General features: G+C 44.2%; 1 protein-coding gene across 11 annotated transcripts in view; it reads right to left on the bottom strand.

The window, feature by feature from the left end:
• CDH11 (cadherin 11) overlaps positions 1-19,313 on the bottom strand; it is a 176,381-nt gene that overhangs the window by 98,601 nt on the left and 58,467 nt on the right. For 10 of the 11 annotated variants that reach the window (XR_006211756.1, XR_006211757.1, XR_006211761.1 and 7 more), the window contains exon 2: positions 14,818-14,942. The gene's annotated coding sequence lies outside the window, so the exon portion shown is untranslated. Of the gene's footprint in view, positions 1-7,905; positions 7,945-14,817; positions 14,943-19,313 lie in introns of those variants that run through there. The other variant, XR_006211753.1, reaches the window with a different exon arrangement.

Genomic DNA, 19,313 nt, shown 5'->3' on the forward strand with positions numbered 1-19,313 from the left:
CTCCAAAACTCTCAAATAATGAAACTGTATTGTTTTCAGCCACCGAGTTTATGGTAGTTTGTTACAATACCAATAGCAAACTAATATACCCATTTAACAGATGAGCAAACTGAAGCTTCTTGGGGTCAAATCACCTGGCTTCAGTCACACGGAACCAGCTCACAGGAAGCAGAAATGATGCACGCAGGGTGAGTCTTTGGCCCGTGCTCCTAGCTGGGCGACATGGCACTGGGGATGGAGGCGGACGAGTGCAATTTCACAACTTAAAAAAATGCAAGACCTTCCTCAAGCCATGAGACAGTCAAGATAGTCACTATTCCCAGTTCCATGAAAACAACAACAATAAAAACATTAGCAAGAGAGAGTAGCTGTTCCGCTCAGGGCACAGTTAGAGGCAGAACTGAAATTCCAACCCAGTTTCCATGACACCACTCCTGCCCCATATACTGTGCTGCCTCTGTAGCCTGTGGAACATTTTTGCAGGTTGGTGCCCTTTTGCAGAGACAAGCACCTGCCCATGGTAACCAGCGTGCAGGGCCACCAAACCCAGGGAGACTGACTGCCACCTTGACAAGCAGATACTCAGGCCAGTTCAACAGGAAGCCAGCTCTCCACCATAAGACTGCGCACACACACTGGGAAAAAAGTACCTGCCTGTCGCCTGGATTCCATCGATGGCTGAGAACCTCTGCCTATACAGCCCCACATTTGGAAACACCTGTATATCTGGAATGGTATAGACTGGTGCATTGCTATCACCACCAGCCTGAGTCCTGTTTAGGGAGCCTTTCTAGGCGACATGCATGGGTGCAAGTGCATTAGAGGTAATACCACCTTCAGCTGTCACAAAATCCCTATAGAGTAGACACTGATTATCGGGTGATTATTATAATCACCCCACAGTTGACTTATGAGCCAAGAGAGACACAGAGCAGTCTCCTTCCCGGCAAGCAGCAGGCTGAAACAAGACCACAATCCGGCCATTCCTACTTCTGAGTCAACCTTCAATGAGGGTTAAAAAGGCAAATACTCTGAAATAGGCAAGGATATATTTCAGGAAGTATTACCCTTTAATTAGTATGATTGTTATTATTATTACTATTATTATTTTATTGTTCCTTTCACCTCTTAAGAGCTAAAAAGAAAAGTCAATGAAATGGGAAAAGAGAATGTTGGCTGCTTAAGCCTTCCGTTTGGTAAACCCCAGTTCCTCCTTACCCCACGAGGATCTAATTTTATTTACGCTTCCTGAATGCAGCCAACCAGCAGGGACAGCCAGGATTTGGGCTCTGGTGGGAGACGGCAAACAGAGCTTTTGTTTTGATCTCACTGCTTAGGTTAATGCATCCTGATTCCTACACAGGCTGTTTCCCAGGATGCTGTGATTCCCCTGTCTGCTGGGGAAGCAAATATCCCCGTGAAAATGAATTAAATGCAGCAGTATTTACAAATGTTGAGTCAGATTTCCATCCTGTCCAACAGGATGGGAATTTGACCCAGTATTTACACTCGAAAGCTGAGAATGACATCAGAAGCTCTCTTATGAACTGCAGGGGAGATAATGACTTAAGTGGCTTTAATCTAGACGCGTGCTTTACAATAGAAAAGTGCATCTGCTCCTTCTACAGAGGAAAAAAGAAACAGCATTTACTTCTATACTTAACGGACAGGATACCTAATTCCAAGCCTTGTTTCTAAATGTCCGTGGATCCCACATCTCTATGGTTTCACTCAGACATTCCGCTTGCGTTGGAGAAAAAGGATGCATGCACAAGTCCAGGGAGAGACAGAGACCTAAGTGGAGGCGGGAACACCTCGAATGTCTGGAAGAGGCTGCAGAGCTCTTTATGCAGCCTGGGAAAACCGACTCGATCTCTGTTCTCTCCATCCCCCTTTTCTCCTGAGACCTACCCCACCTCCACCTCCAGTAGGCACACTCATACCTGCTCATCCCTCACAGGGATGCTGTAAGAACTGATGAGAGAGAGACAGAGAGACAGAGAGAGAGAGAGAGAAAATGGTGAGGATGCTTTGCTGAGGCGAATCATGATCTTTGCTGTCTTTCATGTTATTACTGCATTCCAGGATCTGTTTTTCTGGGTACCAGCAAAGTGGGGTGGGAAGCATCCAAGCTCTGGAGCCAGAAAGGCTGGAGGCGAAGTCCCAGTCCCATTACTTGCCAGGTCTGTGGCTTCATGGGCAAGACATGAACTGATCTTATTCTTCATGTCCTCGTCTGTAAAATGGGTGTATGCCTCCTTTCTGTCGATGTAAGTCTGCCCCATCCCTTTTTTTCTATTTGAACTAAACTCAATTCTCTGAGCATGTAACAAATTTACTATAATTTAGCTATGTAGAATTTGTAGAATACTTTAGAAAAATAACAGTTTTCTTGAAACAAAATTCAGATATCATCAAGTCTATCCTTTGGAAGTTCACAGTTCAGTGGGTGTTTTGTTTGTTGTTTGTTTGTTTTGTTTGTTTATTTAGTGTATCTGCAAAGTTGTGCATCAATCTACCACTGTCTTGTTCTAGAACATTCTCATCACCACTCAAAAGCAAACTCTTAGCCATTAGCAGCTACTATATTTAGTTCATAGTTTGCTAATGAACATCTTGCTATTCTTCAAGGTCTAAGAAATCTCTGAGGTCCACACTGAATTACTCCTGGACTTATATTCAGCACCAAAGTGTCAGGCGTTTGATGTATATCCCTCTGGGGCTCCCAGATTGACAGCTGAAATCTCCCCAGCCTTTCCAAATAGATGGTTATATTGTTGGAGTTCAAAGGCCATGTTTCCTGCATTTTCTTTCCCCCAGCACCTCAGCTCAGGGCTGAGCACACAAGTAGGGTCTCAGTAAACTCATGGCTTCTGACGGATTGGCTAATCGCCACTTCTACCGAAGACCAGCACGTTTGTCTTGCTTCTGCGTGCCGATGCCTCCGCAAGCTGTCATGTTCCATGATTATTCTCCCCAAAGCATGTGCTGTTAATTTTTCATCTTAATGAACTGTCCAGTCGAGTTTAGCAACGGGAATAGTGATAGAAGCACACTAAAAATGGCTTATGCCTTGCTATTGTCAGAAAGCCTCTCCCTACAACTCCGGCACATAATTGAAATAAAATATCACAATGGCTACAAACACCATTTGTCAAGAATGGAGTGGAGTAAGTGCTATTTCAAAAATTTGTACTAACGAGCTTTATAAACATGGATTATTGGAATGTTTCTCTGATTGATACCTGCTCAAGCATTTAAGTGCACGGCTATTATTCTCCGCGTTTGCTTCAGTGAAACCACTTTGGGTACCAAACTGCATGTCAGCCTTAATTTTCCAGAGTATTACAGATGCACGTTCTTTCCTGATGGGAGATGGGTCAGGCAAGCCGGAGCAGGCCGGAAAGGCCTGTGTTAATGTGGAGATGTACAGGCAGAGAAGCCATTATGCAGCTATTGGCATCCCAAGAGTGGAGAGCTCCAGGAACTGATGCCACTCAAATCTGACTGATGGCCCAGGAGGAACTGAGAGAGAGAGAGGGACAGAGACAGAGGATGAGAATGAGGGGTAGAGAGAGAGGTCTGAAAATTCTACTCCACTCGGCAGCATGGAGGAGCCCATGCTCTGGCATATTCCTGTTGACCCATCGGGGAAACATTCGAAATGTAGGTACTGGCTCAGTCATTCGCTCAAGAAATGTTTACTGAGCCGCTACTAATGGGAACAGCATTGCTTTTGATGTTGAAGATATAAGGTGGGCAAGGCAGACCTTGTCTCTGAGCCTCAGGGACTTAGACTACCACTGAGGAAATGGACAATAAAACACGGAAGCCATGAAAGAATACAGACATGGGCTTCACAGATTGAGATAGCTGTTGCGAAGGATTAGAACGATGAAATGTGGAATACCTGGGTACCTGGGCGCAGGGGGGCGGGGAGTGGCAGGTGAGGCTGTGATGTCAGGAATGGCCTCAGGGGTGGCATTTAAGCTGAACCCTGAATGATGACAAGCCCCCAGGCATGTGAGGTGACCCAGATGGAGGGAGCACAGAATGCGAAGCCCCTGAGGCTAGAAAGGGCTGGGTCTGTTCAAGGAAGAGCAATGTCCAGTATGGCTGAGGGAGCCAGGCAAGGGCAGAGGTGTGGGGAGTGATCATGTCTAGATGGCACTGTCAGCACAGGGTCTGTGTTTTATTCTGATTAAGACGGATGTCATGACGTATTTTTCAGGAAGGACTGCGGGCAACGGCAGTCACTCTCCAATCCCTGCCCCCACTTGGCTGCTGATTAAACCTCTACCTGTATCCCCTCCACCTCATCTTCTCAGTTAAACTTCTGACCCTGACCTTGCTTCCTGCAGGCCTGGTCATCTGCACCTCTGTCTTCCCTCTCACTCTGGGCAGTCACTGCACCCCCAGTTCTCCTGCTCCAGCTCTTGCCCCTCCTAACCTAGACCTCACTCTGGCCTCACTCTGGGCAAAGAAGGGAGTGAAGGAGTCTTCTCATGGATCAGGAGAAAGCTGTTCATACACGCTTGGAAGCAGCATTTATTTTGCAAAGCAATCAGCAGGACTCAATGGGAAACCTCTCTTGCCCAACCCCCTCCCCAGCCCCCACCTAAGTGCAGGGGCAGCCAGCTTCTGGGAGAAGCACGGATTAAACAGGATTAAAATCTGTCTTCAGAGTAGAAGTGATTTAAGCTCCATGCGACCAGAGGTCGTGTCTTGTCTTGCTCCTCACAGTATCTTGGTACTTAGCACAGTGCAAAGCATCCAATGAATACACATTCAATGAAAACAATGAAGGTACAAATGAATCTGGTGTATTCATGCAGACACAAGGAGGCTTGTTGCACAATAGAGTTTTGTGGCAGGTTGGGTTCTCTGGGAAGACAACTCTGAGATGGAGTTTCCCATGCGGATGTTTATTACGGGGTGCCCTTGAGAATGATGCATGTGTGAGGGAAAGGAAGCAGGAGCAGACAGAGAGAGAAAATGAGATATGCTGGAGGCCGACAACAGGCTCAGGTAACCCTGTGCAGTGCTCTGGGCGAGGATGGCCCTTCCAAATGATCTCAGGTACAGCCGAGAGGGCCAAAGCCCTGTTGATCCAGACATCAGATGTTGGTTTCCCCCAGGAGGGGCCATGACCTTGGCTGGAGCTGCAACTGAGGCAAGTCCTGAAGGGGTGGAGAGCTGCAGGTTCTCTCCCAAAAGCACGCCTGCTGGCTGGGGACACCAGTCCTCTGGTGAAGGCAAAATAGGGGAGCATATGGCAGTGTGGAGTTTAGAAGCAGTTCTGCCTACGCTGAGATCTACTGTTTCTTACAGATCTTGGTATGGAAAATGAAGGGTTGGCGATTTGGAGCGGTAGATCTGTGGTGCCATAGAGCACTGGCAGGAGTCTTAGAAGAGAAAAGGGACTTCGAATCTTGGCTCTACGGGGGTTGCCTGGGTGGCTCAGTCCATTGGGTGTCTGACTCTTGATCTGGCTCAGGTCATGATCTCACAGTCCATGGGTTCGAGCCCCACATTGAGCTCTGTAGTCATAGTGCAGAGCCTGTTTGGGCTTCTCTTTCTCTCTTTCTTCCTTTCTTTCTTTCTCTCTCTCTCTCTCTCTCTCTCTCTCTCTCTCTGTGCCCCTCCCCTGCTTGCACTCTCTCTCTCTCTCTCTCTCTCTCTCTCTCTGTCTGTCTTTAAATCAATCAATCATGGCTCCATATACTATGTGTGACTCTGAACAGGAGACAACTGTTTTCTAGACTGCTTAACCTCTCTCAGGTTGATTCAGTTTATTCTTCCAGAGAATGAGATGGAAAATATCCAAGTGCAGGAATCAAAGCGGGTGACGCAGAAGGAAGGGCTGTACAGGTAGTGGGAAGGGAGGAGGTTGTCCCTTCTGAAAATGGACTTGGAGCAGTAAGCACTGCCTTATCTGGGAGTGCCAGCCAAAACCCTCAGCAGTGGATCAGACTATGTCTCATTCCTGTGAAGGCCCATTCACCAAGTGTGCACATGTACCCCCTGCACTGTGACAGAAGACACAGCATGAAGCAGCCAACTTCCATCCTCAAAGATCCTGCAGATGTGTAGACAAATAAATGGCAATAAGGTCACAAAGGAATGCCATGGACATCTCCATCAGGCACAGTGCCGGGGGCCCATAATACTTTAGGGGCTCACAGGAATGTTTTTTTTTTTTGTCTTTTTGGTTTTTTTGAATTGAGATATAATAGACATATACCATTATATAGTTTCAGGTGTACAATATGGTGATTTGATATTTGTATATATTGCAAAATGATCACCACAATAGATTTGGTTAATATCTGTCACTACACATAGCTATAGTTCTTTTTTTTTTTCTTGTGATGAAAACTTTTAGGATCTACTTTCTTAGCAACTTTCAAATATCCAATATAGTATTATTAAATATTGTCATCATGCTATACATCATATCCCCAGGACTTATTTATTTTCTAATTGGAACTTTGTACCTTTTGATCACCCTCACCTATTTTGCCCACTCCCCACCCCCAGCCTCTGGCAACCACAAACCTGTTCTCTGTACCTATGAATTCAGTTTTATTTATTTACTTTTTTTAGATTCTACATATAAGTGAGATCATACAGTATTAGTCTTTCTCTATCTGACATATTTCTCTTAGCATACTGCCCTCAAGGTCCATCCACGTTGCTGTAAATGGCAACATTTCCTTCTCTTTTATTGTTGAGTAATATTCCAGTCTGTGTGTGTGTGTGTGTGTGTGTGTGTGTGTGTGCGCGTGCGCGCCATATTGTCTTTATCCATTCATCTGTCTATGGACACTTGGGTTGCTTCTATGTCTTGGCTACTGGAAATAACTCTCCAACGAATATGGGGGTGTATATATCTTTTTGACTTAGTTTTTTTTTTGGCCCCTGTGGGTAAATACGCAGAGATGGAATTACTGGATCATACGGTAGTTCTATTTTTAGTTTTTTTGGGTTTTTTTTGTTTGTTTTCTTGAGGATCTTCCATACTGTTTTCCATAGTGGCTGCACCAGTTTGCATTCCTACCAACAGTGCACAGGGTTCCTTTTTCTCCACATCCTCACACAGCTTCTTTGAATGTCAGAAGAAAAATTGGCCTTCTAGGGTAGAAGATTATATTCATCTTTATACGAAAACAATCATAAAATATATTATTTTTATGGCAAAAGGAGCTCATGAAGGTGAACTTCAACTGCCTAGGGCCCATAGAAGGCATGTTGAGACCCCCCCCAAGAAACCAAAGGACTAGGGGGAAAGAAGTGGCAAGCTCTATCTCACAGGGTCAGGGCACTCCATCTGGAGGAGATTCCTCTCTGCATATCCAGGGAAATGGGGACAGAGAAGGAAAACTCATGCAAGGGAATCTGAAGGGAAGCATCACAGTGAGTTCCAAGACTACTGGCAGTAAGATGCGGATGCAGAGTAAATGCGGGATGACATGGGAGCTTCAGAAGATGAGAGGGAGTGGAGGTTGGATCTTGTCAGTCTTACAAGCGGAGCGCCCTGTAGTTGTTTAAGAGAAACCCTGCAGCAGCTTGGAGGGGAAGAAGCACTGGGGAAGTGGGCACCGAGCTGGACGTGCTCCCAGGAGCCCAAGCGCCAGCCCCCCCCCCCCCACCGTTCCCGTGTGAGCACAGGCTGCTCGCTGCCATTGCGGGTTCTGCTCCAACCCTTGACAAGAGTGAAACTACATAAGCGATAAAGGCTTTTTCTTTCTTTGCCCAAAGCCTGACGTAAACGGGTTAGGGGCAATGAATAACAATCCTCCCGGGTCCATTTTTCAAGTGGAAATTCTAAGTGAAACTGGAAGTGTTGAGAGGTCCAAAATAGTATTTGTTATGGACAGAAACATAGTACTTCAGGAAACTTACCAGACATTCATTTAGAGAGGCACCTTCTCACTTGCCCTTGCAAGTGTGTGGCCAAATTTTTTTTAAATTCATTTTCTTAAAAAAAAGTGTATAAGAACTGTTGCTGTGGCAACCTAACAGCATTTGGAATGGTGCTTAGATTCTAAAATTCAGAGCCTCTCGAAAAGATGAACTCACTGGCCTCTCCACAATTTTTCTAAAGCTTCCAAATAGAGGCATCTGGCAGGTGTCAGGCTGCAGCCTTCTAGATCCTCAGCAGACACAATTAATTGGTGGCAGATTTCAGTATGGCTTGTTACCTTTCCTTCTCTGCTCTTTCAAACTTCCTTGAGCTTGAGTCCCCCACAGGGCACAGGGTAATTTGGGTTAGTAGCCTCCGGAGGAAATGGTGATTCTGTGGCTTAGGAATCACATGAAGCCAGGGAGGGCTGACAGGCCATGGCCTGATTTTTGTCCTGAAACAGTGGGAGCAGCTGAACCTTCCTAATGGAACCAACATAAGGAACAGGTAGACTAGAGGGAGTGCAGGAGACATGCCCTCACTGGCATGTGAGTTCCACGAAAATAGGACCGACATAGGCATATTCACAGGTGCACGTGTGGAATCAGGACGGAGCAAGCAGTCAGTAAATATGTGTTTACTGCATGAAGGAATGGATAGATGGCTAGGAAGTCATTCCTTCAAAGATTCTACCCCTGCACTCTCGGTTTCACCTGTTCTCCAGCCGAGAGATGTCTGTATGGCTGCCACCCCACACATCACCATCACACAGTCTGCAAAGAGCACGTACAGGTCTTGACACAAAACATGAAAGAGTGCCACGGAGGCTTTCAGTAATTATTTGATGAGTGAATGAATGAATGAATGGATGGATGAATACCTGAAAACAATACTCCTAGACCCTGAGCACTTGACTACAAAGCCATATCACACCGTCTCCTTGGGTTACTTCCTGCCTGTCACATTATTCAAAGTCCCTCTCACATAGAATACAAACTGTCCCTGGCCATGAAATGCATGGAGGAAGTACACAGATAACTTGAGCAGTCAGGAGCTTTGATCTTGAAAAGGAGGGAATTCTACACCAGGCTCTGAGGTTTGCCTCTCTGGAGTTGACAAGCAGAAAAGGAGAGTCACGCTATCTACACGGCCGGTTGTCGGAAATGAAGTGATTAGATTTTAACTGGACTGTGTATTCCTGCCCTGGACCAATGTGCCCAGAAAAGTAAGTGCAGAGAGTATGCTCACCTGTCTGAGACACTCACTTCTTGCTGAGTGAGCACTTGACCAGAGAGGGCAAAACCCCTTCCCGAAGATGACCACAAGGTAGATAACCGGTGGCCCAAAGAATGGCCCTTCCTGATGTCTCCATCCTGGACCTGGATTTGCTGCTTAGGGCATCTCAGAGCAACTGACACGAAGTGGAACATGTTCTAGATTTCAGGTATACCTGGGTTGTCTCAGGAAGTAAGTGCTGGGGAGAGGAAGCTCACGCAGGTAACTGACATCCAAGCTGTATCTTCATTAGGGATTAAATCCATACAATCATTGCATGCAATGTGACAAAATGATTTTCAAAAATCAGTGATTCTAGATGAAGGGTTCCTCAGAATTCATTGTATTATTTTTGCAACTTTCTGCAGGTTTGTTATTTTTCTTAATTTTAAAAAGTTTAAAATCAAAGGAGAGCACGTAAAGCAAACAAGGAGAAAAACTTCATAAAGTTTTCTTTTTCTGGAACAGTGTGCATAACAGTGTCTATAGCTAGATACGATCTATAGGTACAGATGAGGAGAGTGTACAGATGGGTACAGATAGGTAGTCATAGGTACAGATGAATGACTATGTGGATATGTTGGTTCTAACTGTCCAGAAAATCTCTGGACAGTCACATATGAATCCAAAAGTAGCAGCTGCCTCCAGGAAAGGACAGGCATTGAAGGAGACTTAATTGTCTGTAGACCTTTTATCACCTTTTGAATTTCAAACCATCTTCATCTATTTAACAGTCTTATCTAGTTAGGGATAATAAAGACAAAAATAGCCCACCTCATCATGACAAACACTGGCTCAAGAACTGCTGTACTGCTCTCTGTCTCTACAGAACTTCTATACTGCAAAATTCTTCCTGATCTTTTCCTGGTAAACTCTTACTCAGGCTTCACGTCTAAAGGTCACCTCTCTACTGGAGCTTCCCGATTTCCTCTTTTTTCTACTATTTCCACAGTCCCTCTGTGCATCTTGTGCGACCCTGGACCTGTCTAGAAGGAGCTATGCACCATGGTTATTTGTCTGCCAGCTTGGCTCCATCACAAGAAGGGAGGTTCTTCGAGGCATGACTTTAGTTTCATTGTTGTATCCCCCGATGCACGTGCACTTGTCCCATTGTTTTATTTCCAGTACCTAGTCCAATGGCTACAACAAGAACAGTTCTCAAGAGATGGCTGATAAGTTAACATATTCAGGGTTCTCTTTGCCTCTCCCAATGTGTTACCTCTCACAGAGCGCATACATTCAGCTGCATACTAATGCATTAGCCAGAAGCCTGAGTCTCCTTTATAACCAAGTGGAGATTGAGGACATGGCCATACCCAAAGAATTGTAACACAATTGCCCTCCAAGTTCATGAAGGCTGCAAAAGAACTGGAAGAGTCAGTGCTCAGGAGAAGAGACCCTAGCTCTACCCACTGTTAATCAGATGTCCCTTGGCAAGTTCATGTTAACCTCTCTGGACCTCAAGGTCCTCATCTACAAAAGAATTGTGATGACTGCACATACCACTCGAAGTTCTGGTGATATCCAACAAGATCGTGAATGTAAAGCACGTAGCACAGTGGCCGCACGTAGGCCCACTCATTAAATATCAGCTCTTACAGTCATTATCAGGAGTAGTCTCTGCATTTTGTTCACCGTTAGTTAAATAAAGCAAGATCAAATAACCACAACTTTGGTTGAAGTTGCCCAGCACACAAGAGCTTCCTGTAATTCTTGGTTGATTGTGGTACTGACAGTCACATCGCACAGACTGAAGATCGGCAAAGAAGTCAGCAAGTGGACTGTCTGTTTTTTATTCAGGTGACACCAGCTATAGACAGATACTTGGCCTCTTTCTCCACAATGGCCTACATCCCAAAATAGGAAATGTGCATTCACAGACAGACCCAGCAGGCACAGGGGGTTAGAAGGCAGGCTGCCAACATTTCAGACTGTCAGGGACAAAGCAGGGCCTGGTGGATACTTCAACACAGGTGAGCCGCGCCCCCCCCCCAAGCGGCTTTTTGGGATTGATTTTTATGCAAATGAAAGATAATTGGGTGACCTGTGACCACTGGCCCCTGCTGATTATCATTCAGGAGAATCTCAATGCATGTAAGCTTTTCATGAACAGAAGGGCAAATACTTTTCACTTCAAGGCATTCCTATCTGCCCCAGTGCCCTACTATACAAGCCCAGCCAGGTAGCAGGGCTGAGAAGCACTATCCTGTAGCTAACCTAGGTCATTCCTCCCTTGCTCTGAGGAGACACCTAAGTAAAATGTGTGCCAGGAATGAGGCTCAAGTGGATCTCCCTGGAGGTCAGCCTAAGAGCTGATCCTATAAGCCCGAACCCTGTCACCACCATTTGTTACAAGTCTTTCTCTCTACCCCATCTCACTCTTTTTTCTTCCTACTTGGATTTTGAGCACTTTATACAGAGCAACTTGATTGGAAGCTCCTCCAGGAAAAGGGAAGTGCCCTTTCATCTCTGCCTTCCAAAAACATACCTTCAAGAAATGCTGGCATTGTGAACCGATCATGGACCAAGAATCTGAGTCCTCAGCCTAAGTTGTTGGCTAATTTTGTTTTGTTCTTCCAAAACCTTGTAGTATAATCATGAACAAGTCTTTCCTTTCTTCTAGGTAAATAAAGTAAAGTGAAGTGAAGTGAAGTGAAGTGAAGTGAAGTGAAGTGAAGTGAAGTAAAGTAAAGAAAATAAAATAAAATAAAATAAAATAAAATAAAATAAAATAAAATCCTTTCTGTAAACAAGAATCTTAGCCTGAAAGATCAAGTGGCCATTCTGTCTATACCATGCTGTGGTTTTTTGTCAAGGGTTTTATGAACATTAGAATAGTTTACCTTCCTCTCCTTAGAAAGAGGCTATGCAGAACTTTTCAAACTAGGCTGTTCTTAATTTCTAAATAGAAAAAAAAAAAAAAAACAAAGACAAGTAGCAGATTTCCTAAAAAAGAAATTAAATTCAAGTACTTTTTATTTAACTTCTGACTCTGCTTCATTGATACCTCATTCTAATTGTCCCTATTATGTAGAAAAATAGGAAATGTCAGTTGCATGTTCTATTGAATAATTCACAGGGCCAATGAAACCAAGAGACCCATTTGGCTTGTCAGAAATGAGATGATCATCATTCCAGACATTTCTACAGGAGGGATGCATCTTGTCTGCTGAGCCAGGCTTTGGAGCAAATGAGTGCAAAATATGCTAATTTGAGGGGAGCCAGTCATACACAGCAGATCATACTGGTGCCTTCACAGGGAAGGGCCACTCTGCTCCTTGAAGAGAGTTTTCATTCATTGGTTTATTCCCACAATAAACATCAATCAGAGCAGGGGAGAAAGATTTGGGGGGCCTCCCCAAATTGGAATTTTGTCCTCAGACAGACTCGCATTAAAATATGAGTATACGAACACCCGGAAAATCACCAAAGATTTACAGGTCTAGTCACAGTGGATGACCATCTATGTAACAAAAGCTTGTGTGGACTGTGAGAAAAGAGTCCTGCCTCATGTGGAGGAAATTTTTTTTTTGTGCTTATAGAGCAGATTCATTCACAGATAAGAGAAAATAAGGGAGTGGTAAAATACATACGCTCTAGCTAAAGTCACGCATCTCAAGGATAAAAATTTCCAAGGATAAAAATTATGGCAATATGGTCATACACAAGCTGCTTATCTTCTCTAAGACTCATTTTTATCATTTAGAAAATCTTGGATATTTATAGTACCTACCACATTAGGTTTTTGCAAGGATTATGGGGGGTGATGCCTTTAAAGATCTTATCTGCCCGATGTGTACTAAGCGATCAATACCTGTTAGTTGCCATTATTCTGACTTTTCTCTGGTAACATCAGCTGCCCTTCCTCATCTTCTATTCAAAATATACTTAAGTTCCTATTCATATGTTTGATTAATATTTATTGAGAACCTACTTGAGGCCAGATACAGTGGTTGCAACTAGGAACACAGCAGTCCCCAAGTAAGTCCTGCCCTCGAGAATCTCCAGGTATAGCTGGGAAGATAGATAATTAAATAGATAATTACAGCCCAATGTTGAAGTCATAGTAAATGGTGTAATCTTGGACTACTAAAGTGTTGCCTAGGAGACACCTATTACTCAGTCTACAGGGATCAGAGAGAATTCCTTAGAGATAGCGAGGTGCAAGCCAAGATATAAAGTGAGTGAGAGTTAGCTTGTAAGGAAAGAGAAATTATGGGACTTTGTGTAAATACAGTTGTACCCTATAGTAGATCGTATAGTAGACGTGTATAGTAAGGCCTGGGTGTACAGAGAGAACGGCCAAGAGATGAATCTAGACAGCAAAACAGTGGCCTTGTCATGGAAGAGGTTTATTAAGGAATCCATATCTCTGATATTGAAAAGATTAAGCAGGAAAATAAAATAGTATCCAGATGTAGGGACATTGTTTGTTTAGGATTTGTATGAAAGATACAACATGCTGGAGTTGAAGTAACCCCAGAGGCAAAATGACCTGTCAGGTGGCAACAACTGTAATCCTGGGGAAACAGGATCATGTTTGGATGATGGCAGTGGGGATAAAGAGAAAAAAAATATATATATATATATATTTTTATATATAAAATAAAAAAATATATATATATAAATATATATATATTTTTTTTTTTTTCAGAGATAATCAGAATAGCACCAGTAATAAGCAATAGGAATAAACTGCTGTTGGAGGTAAGGGATTGAGAGGCATATGGTACCCTTCCCATGTTTCTGATCTGGGTTAATTGTGATGCTACCCTGAAATGTGACACATAGGACAAAGTGAAGGTTTAGAGGAGAAAAGCGTGACTTATATTTGGCCTCTGCATTTAAGGCACTTGGTGGACATCTACATGGAGATGAGCCATAGACATATGGATAGATGGGTCTAGACCCCTAAAATGTAGGGAATCATGCTGGTAGAATTAATTATTAAATTTCTACCTGGATATTAGTATGTCTTACAAAAATAGCTTCAGTTACCACTGAAAAAATAGAGGAGATAATTGGATTCATAGAATCCTAAAACTTAAAAACTGTTAAAGACCCTAGGTCCAACCACCCTGTGGCCCAAAAAAGAGCTCATTAACCTAAGGGCACATGGAAAGTGAATGGAAAAGCTGGGCCTGGCAGTTGAAATCAGCCTTTTGGCTTATGATCTTATGTTCTGTCTTTCAAGGTCTAAAAGGTTCAGCCTCCTGGCCATGGGATGTAAGCCACCTTGTTCACATTTATAGAATTATCTTCAAAAGAAGAAAAGGTGGGAAAAAGCAACATGGCAATTTTTCTAGTCTATCCAGCTGAGTTTTTGCTGAAGAATCTCTTTTAGTTCTTTCTTCCTCCTCTGAATCTTCTATAGTCACCCTTCTCCCCCCCCCAAAAAAAAACAAACAAAAAACTATCACGTTTGTACTAATACATAACAGATGTTCAATAAAGAGACCCCAAGAACAACAGTGAATAATCACATTTCTCAAATCCCAAGAAAGTAGGCCAGCTTTCATCTCAGGTACTTCTTTAGATTTGGTGAAGGTTCAAACAAAGGCAGGTTGCAGGGAGGGGCCCACTGGGCATCATTTCCACCTCCACATCCATAGTATAGTAAAGTGGATGCATCTTACCTTCTTCACCCATTGGATACTTGCTGCCAATTTCTATAACACACTCCACCCATCTGATTGGTCACTCAACAAATGACAACAGGAACGAGTGTCACGGGTCCACTGAGCCGAAAATACAGTGATTTCTGCAAAAAGTGAAAGGACCATTATTAATCTAAAGGTGACGTGAATCGATAAAATGACATACTACTCGACTCGACACTGGGGATACACAGTTGCATAGATAGACTTTTCTTGGAGGAAAACAGCCCAGGTGTGGAGAGATGTAAACAAATGATCACAGTTGTGTAGGAAATGGGAAAAACCTACCATGGGTTTAAAGGTATCAAAAGACGGTGTGACTGTGTGTGCATTTGTACTTGGACAAAAAGATAAAGGTAGCCATTCATCCAACTTCTTACATCACACTCCATACGTCACATACATTTGCTCCAGCAAACCTGTAGGGGGATGTGAAGTCTTGGAGCCAGTTTCTGAGACAACCCACATTGTGTCTGAGTCCAAAGTAGGTACCTTCCCTCCGCGAGGGAGAAGCACTATTGTGCTGCTGCCAGATCCTTACAGAATGACAGTCTCAAGGGCAAAAGAGTGACGGTGGTGGCAGCCGTGATAGGAGATGTCATCCCTACACCAGCGGAGCTGAGAAGACAGAGCTGCAATTCTTTATCAAGATTACATTCCTCTCCGCCCCCTCCCGCACTACAGCATACTCTGGATTTCTGTGTGGGGGCTGTGTTCTGCCCAAATTCTGGTCTGATTCATCTTCATATCTCCCAAAGTGTCTAACACATTTCCTAGCCCAGAGCAGCTGCTCACTGTATATCTGTTCAGTGAATGAAGAGACGAATACAGAGTGTCTGAACAGCTGTCGTGTTCGAAAACTGAGGCACTGAACCAAGGAAGGTGGCGGCTGGCATAGCTTTAACACAATGACAGAGAGGATTTCTTGAACGTCCTTCACCTCTAGGGCTTCTACCTTCTAGGATTAACCTGGTCTGCGTTAAGAACTGAAACAGGTTCTTAGTTGACTTTCTTTATTATGCTTCCTTTCTGCTTCCGAATCCACTTTTCCTTGTCTCATCTTGGTTCCATCCAACAGCTCCTCACACATTATCCCTTCTGCTAAACAACAACAACAACAGCAGCAACAGCAGCAGCAGCAGCAACGACAACAGTCAAAAACCCTTCTTGTGAATGGCTGAAGATGAATTATAAATCTAAAATGTGTCCATAGCATCTTGATTCGGTGACTGTAGCAAGAATAATAAAATTGTCCTACTGTGTGCTACTCCCAGGATGTCGAGGACAAGGTAGCACTGGGATTATTCCCAGATGGACATGGTGTCCGGTCATAGAGAAAAAGCCGCATGGACAGTGCACACAACCCATAACTGATGAAGGACCCTACTTTGCAATCACCTTGCATGTTGAGCTAGTATCCAAAAATGTCCCCCTCCCAAAGGAACCCTACCCGCAAATATTCATGTCCCAGTGCCCCTTCTATGTGAATCTGAGCTGTCCTTGAGTCACCCATGAGACAGAGCAAAGTGACACTCTACACTTTCAGACGATGAGTCATAAGAAATCTTGTAGCCTATCTTGTGCTCTTGGAAGCTTCATCTGGGAGAAGTCAGTTGTCATGTCAGAAGTCTGAATACTCTAGACCTGCATGCTGGGAGGAAGCACTAGCTAGCCATGTGGAGAAGCTGCATGGATAGAGAGAGAGATGCCCAGCCATACCTAGCTATTCTAAGCATCCAAGCTGAGGTGCCAGATGGTGGACAAAGATGCCATCTTGGACTTCCAACTCAGTCAAACTTTCATGTGACTCCAGCCATCTGACTACACAGCATGAGAGACCCCAAGTAAAAACCACCCAGATGACTTCACTAAACTCAACTATAAAAGGTAATAGTGAATTGTTATGAGTCGCTAAATTGGGGACAGTATGTTACTCAGCAATGGATAACTAGTACACCATAAATGGAACAGACATCTGCCACAAGCCTCACCAATGTATTCTCTTTAAATACATATCACCACTCTGGCTGTCATGAGCCCATCTGGGTATCTCACCCGACCACTCAAAGGATTAGACTCTTTGCCCAAGGTGTGCAGCCACTAACACCCAAGGTGGGACCAGAACCCCACAGGGCAGACATGATAGCCTATGGTCCGTCTGTTTGCCTGCCCCAGTATGCAGTCAGCGAATCATGCAGCTGCACCTGTTGCCAGTGTGCTTCTCAAAGTTTACTTCTCAAATCTATAAAAACGAATTGAACTCCCCCTTTGCCTCATACTGTTTACCTCTCTGCAAGCTATTCCCTATAAAACTCCTTTCACCAAAAACCTGCACAGACAATTAAGAGCTTTGGAAGGAAAACAAAAATAGCCGGGTGAAATGTCTATGAATTCCAATCCCTGCAAACATTCAAGAAAGAGGAGATGTAGGTTGTGTGGGAAATGTTGGTATACAACTGCACCATGCTTCTTAGAAAAGAAAACAATGACAGAAGAAATCCTGGCTGTTTTTGTGCTTTCAGCAGACTCAATTCGGTGTGAGAGGGCCATGTGTGTATGCTCCCCCATCTTCTCTTTCTGCGCTGCTGTTCCTGCTTGGAATTTTCATTTTCCCTCCTCCCCGCCGCATCTCATGATTCCCCAGGACTTGGAATCATGCGTTCCCTTCTGAGCCAGGGAAATCCAACCCAGCACTGTGGCACCCATCCCTACCTACTCTCCAAGTGACTCCCCTTCCTTTCTCAAGGACTGTGTGCTGTTATGGGCCCTCTCCCAGGACAGAGTCACCGCCTGCTTCCAGCTCTGTCCAGTGCTGCGCGCAGAGGTCCCGCAGCACTGAGCCTCTAGGGGCAGAGACGCAACATGCCATAGATTACTGCAGAGAGATGGAGAAATCAGGAAAAAGAACACTGAAGCCAAGAGTGTCAAGCAGGATGGAGAAGACCCTTAGTGAGCGTACAAAAAGCAAGGAGAAAAGCCAGGGAAGGATGGGGATATGATTGTGGCAGATTTCTCTTGCTGAGCTCTGAGTGTTTAGAAGGCTCAGTACACACAAGTCCATAGGCTTTCTTTTGACCCCACGGGTCATACTGCTGTCTCTCTCTGAGGATCTCTGCTCCAAATCACACGCTTTGACTGACAGATCTACATGTATGGATCCTCCACAAGAATGCGGACGCAGGCAGCCCAGACAGGGGCCAGGATCATTGTTAACACTACAAGGACAACAAAAACAACAATATGTGGTGCTGTGGTCGGGGGAGGGTAAGAGCTGAAAGCATATGTGAATTAAAATAGTCCGCATCCCACTAACTCCATCAACACATGCTTCAGGGTCCCTGGCCACTATGTATGCAGTGCTGATGCAGGTATGGCACGGGGGGTGACGGGTGAAAGGGGAAAGAGTTGTTACTGAAGGGAGCAAGGGAGCGCAAGGAGACAGTGACAGCTCCATTTTACAGATGAAGAAACTGAGGCTAAGCAGGAAGTGCCCAAGTGCTTAGAGCAAGGATACAGGGTAGCTGGACTGGATCACCAACAACCCACTCCTTTCCTGCCAGATTTAAGAACGCACAATGAGACCTTCTTTCTGGGGTAAATCATGTCTGTACCTCTGGTATGTCAGCCCAGAAAACTACTTTTTGGTGTAACAGTACAAGGGATTTCAGGTATCTTGGTAGGGAGCTGAGACAAACTATGATTAAATATGTTACTATTAAATAAACAAATGAAATATCAGGTTTCTGAAACTGCCAGTTTTTTTGTTTGTTTGTTTGTTTTTTGTTTGTTTGTTTTTGGCCAAGAAGTCAAGCAAAGGCCATATGCTTTTTTGCTTTAATGGAAAGATCAAGTGGTTTTGCGGATTCTGCTGTGTCTTTTTCTTGTTCTGTCCGGGCAGCACACAGGCAGTGGACTCTGGGCACCCTGTGAGCAGGGGTTTCTTCCTTTTATAGGTGTCACATGTTCCTGACATTGTTGAAAAGATGAATAAACCCAGTTAATAATCATCACTGAGTTTTTCTTTCCTGTAAAGAAATTATTGCCAAAGTTCCAAAACCATATGGTGAAACATATTTTGTAAGAAAGGTTTATAGATTCTGAATTTTTTTAAAAAATGGGGGGAAGCAGTGAGGATACATTCAATTTAATGTCTCCATGCTTTGGGGTGCCTGGGTGGCTCAGTCGGTTGAGCGGCTGACTCTTGATTTTGTCTCAGGTCATGATCTCATGGTTCGTAGGATCGAGCCCTGCATCTGGCTCTGCACTGATGGCGTGGAGCCTGCTGGGGATTCTCTGTCTCCCTCTCTTTCTGCCCCTTCCCTGCTGACATGTGTGCTCATTCTCTATCTCTCTCTCTGAAAGAAAAAAAAATCCAGGCTTTACCTTTTCCAAGCTAGTCTGACTTCGAGAAAACAAGACCTCTCTAAGCTTCAGTTTTCTCAGTATAAAATGGGGATAATAACTATTTTGTAGGA

This window comes from Panthera tigris, chromosome E2 (assembly GCF_018350195.1).
Source record: "Panthera tigris isolate Pti1 chromosome E2, P.tigris_Pti1_mat1.1, whole genome shotgun sequence".
In the NCBI taxonomy this organism is placed as follows: Eukaryota; Metazoa; Chordata; class Mammalia; order Carnivora; family Felidae; genus Panthera; species Panthera tigris.